This window comes from Lepidothrix coronata, unplaced genomic scaffold (genome assembly GCF_001604755.1).
Source record: "Lepidothrix coronata isolate B3197 unplaced genomic scaffold, Lepidothrix_coronata-1.0 Scaffold40, whole genome shotgun sequence".
Lineage (NCBI taxonomy): Eukaryota > Metazoa > Chordata > Aves > Passeriformes > Pipridae > Lepidothrix > Lepidothrix coronata.
The window spans coordinates 5,794,211-5,797,410 of NW_016690220.1; the positions used below are offsets into that span (position 1 = coordinate 5,794,211).

General features: G+C 47.7%; 1 protein-coding gene across 21 annotated transcripts in view; it reads right to left on the reverse strand.

The window, feature by feature from the left end:
• The window catches only part of LOC108496469 (poly(rC)-binding protein 3-like), a 492,944-nt gene that overhangs the window by 139,764 nt on the left and 349,980 nt on the right, over window positions 1-3,200 (reverse strand). The window contains exon 1 of one of the 21 annotated variants that reach the window (XM_017813182.1): window positions 2,956-3,017. The exons of 19 other annotated variants lie outside the window; for them this stretch is intronic. The gene's annotated coding sequence lies outside the window, so the exon portion shown is untranslated. Of the gene's footprint in view, window positions 1-2,629; window positions 2,843-2,955; window positions 3,018-3,200 lie in introns of those variants that run through there. One more of the 21 variants, XM_017813180.1, reaches the window with a different exon arrangement.

Sequence of the window (3,200 nt, forward strand, 5' to 3'; positions counted from 1 at the left end):
CCTCAGCTCAGTTGCCCAATGCTTCCTCCTTGGTCTGTGAGGACAAGCAGGAACCTCCACGGTCACTTCCCAGCTCCTGACTCTTTCTTCCCAAAGCACCCAAACTGGGTTATCTGTCCAGCTGCAAAGTCTCCCTGTGGTAGCATTAGAAGCTTTGGCTCCTGGCTGCTCCTGGGGCCACCAGCCTGCCTTTTCTCCTTGCTCCACCAGATCTCTGACCTCTCTTCTTCCCCCAAAACATCATGCTATGACCACCATGTGTTTGGTCAGAGCATCTGATGCTCCAAAACCCTTCCCTGCCACACACACCTGTGACTGCAATCACATTCCCCCATTAGCTTTGCAAGCTGCTCCACAACTTTCCACCACAGTGATACACCCCTGCCCTACTGCAAGGGTCCCTTTGCATTTGTCCCTGCCCAGCACTCTTGGACCAAGACTCCCAGCTGTCTGAGCAGGAGGGCCAACTCAAGATGTGCTTTCCCATGTCCTGTCCTTCTTCCCCCAGCACAGAGCACCATGAGGGCTGCAAACGCTCACCCTTTGTCCAGGAAAGCCTCTTGCCCTGTGATGGCTCTGTGGCAAGCGGCTTCACATGCAGAAAACTGAGCGCTTCCCCTCACGGCTTGCAAAAGTCGCTCACCGTATTTTCAGTAATCTGTCAGAGGAGGCTATTCCAGCTTGCTCCTGGGTATCCAACCAACACAGCAGTCTTTGGATTTGACTTATATTTTTAATACCACATTTCACTTCACATTATTATCAGACCTCAATGCCCTACAATACCAAGGCTGGCTCCTAAGCAGAAGGGCTGCATCCTAAAATGTCTACCACACGGACACCCAGTCCTCTGCCCAGCAAATGCCTGCAGCATTCAGAGGCTGCAAAGGCTGAAAAGGAACAGGAGCCTGGGCATCTGTTAGAAATGCGGCAATCCTGAATAAAAATTGTATTTACGAAGAACCTAAAAGCAAATGTAATCTAGCACTGAAGACATGCGGCACAGGTTATGATTATTAGTACACTGTCTGTTATGAGAACGCTTTCAAATAAAAGCGCTTTCTTACTGACTGTACACTTGCGGTAATGTATTTCTTACCAATACCACTAATGGAGTGTTCATCATGTTCCTAGCTTCTCTGAAGTAACGTATATTGAGCTATGTAAGAATAAAATTAATATATCCATGGTGCTACACGTTATCATACTGCACACATTCTACAAATTCGTTTAAATAGGGTCTTTGAAGGAAGTAATGGCAACTGACTTCAATATTACGGAAATATTCAAACCAGCATAAATTGGAAAGTAAGAATGATATGGAACATAACCAGTAAAACAAATATTTATATTCTTGAGGACTTGTTTTTGCAGCAAGGGCACAGATGAGAGAGAAAGAAGGGGGGCAAGGTCTTTCATAAGAAACCAGCTATTTCAGATTGTAAGGAAAGCAAAAATATTTTTGTTCACCTGATTATAGATTAAGACAGTACAGAGCAATAACCACTTGATCGATCAAGTTTTTCCTTTTCTTGAATACAATGAGTGCCATACTAGATAGATGACAATTTCTTGAGAGGTTTATGAGGAAGCAAGCCTCAGCTTTTCAGTTTATTTTATTTTAACAAAGTCTTGACAGATTTTAGTATGGCCAATTCCTGGACTCTTCTTTCAGCCATTCTCAGTGATAGTTCATGAACTTTGCACCAGGAATCTTTGTAGGGATAAGCAAAGGACAAATGGATTACCAGCTGCTCAACTCCATTTTTCACTATTGTTCTACATCTAGAACCATACAGAAAAGAAACAAACACGACCTACAGATAGACTGGATAGTATGCACACTTCTAACAGATTTTTTTCTTTTAACATTTGAAGATAGACACACAACAGAATTTCCAGTTATGACTGCATTTTGCTGCCTATAATGTACACATGAGCTGCTGAAATGTGTTTAGATAATGTGTGATAACCGATTATTTATTTTTCCAGTAGTACTAATAGGGTCATCAGGAACACAAGTTCAAGTTGTACACTAAAAAAATAACCATATCCACTAACAGGACAGTCTAGCAGATGCATAGTTTTAGGCGCATAGTAACAAAATTTCTTGCATCTTTAAAAATAGTAATATTAATTGCCATAATAATGAGGTATGATGTCCAGACTCCTCTTATCACTACTGTTAACTCAGAGCTACCATATATTGTCTAACTTTTCTTTAAGAAAGACTTTTAAAGTTCACTTTTCCCCCACTACACAACACACAAAGCGACAGTTGTTTACTCAGGCTGTTTACACAGCAACTTAAAACAACAAAAAAAAGCCTCCAGAAACTTTAACAGCTAAATGAAAGGTGATAACTTCCAATGAAAATGCCAAAATACGGGACAATATTCTATCTTGGCTGGTTTTGACAGTGATGCTGGTTTACACCATGTCAGAAATTTATTAGCCTCTGCCTTCCTAATCCCCTCCGCAACCCCTGCGGTCTCCCTTGGCCTTTCCCCATTTCACGTTAAACTTGCAGGAAACCATTAGCCCGGGACAACGGACACACACCGAGCAGGCTCCGGATGATATTATCGCCTTTGAGCGCTGGAGCTGCGGCTCAGGCGGGGTTACTCACCCGAGGGAAGCCCGCACTTCCCGACTGACAGTCCCTGATGGATCTCTCTCCGCGCGGCTCAGTCGCGCGGCCGATGATCCAGCCCCATCTCCGCACGGAGCACTTCGACAGCAACTTGTTGGTTCCGATCTTTCACAACGAGTTTCGCCGACTTCGCCCGCCGCAGCCCGCCCCGGGCCGGCACAGCGGCCACACGCGGCCCCTCCTCAGGCACCCCCGAGGCGGGGCGGCAGCTCGGCTCCCGCAGCCTTACAACAAAGAAGCCCCAGCGCCCACCCCCGCGGGCAGCACCCGCCGCCCTCCCGCGCCCGGGGCCGCACACCCACCTGCGGAGCGGGACCCGCGCCGCCGGAGCCCCGGAGCCCGCACGCCGCTCCCGCCTGCCGAGGGTGCGCCGCTCCCGCCGTGCCGCCCTGCGCGGGGCTGCACCCGCCGGCTCCCTCCGTGCCGCCCTGCGCGGACAGATGGCCGGCAGCCCTCCGCTCTGACACAGTGAAGCAAAGCCCGGCTTTTTTTTTTTTTTTTTTTCCCTTTTCCTTTTTTCCCTCCCCCCTTTCCCCTCTTCCCCCCC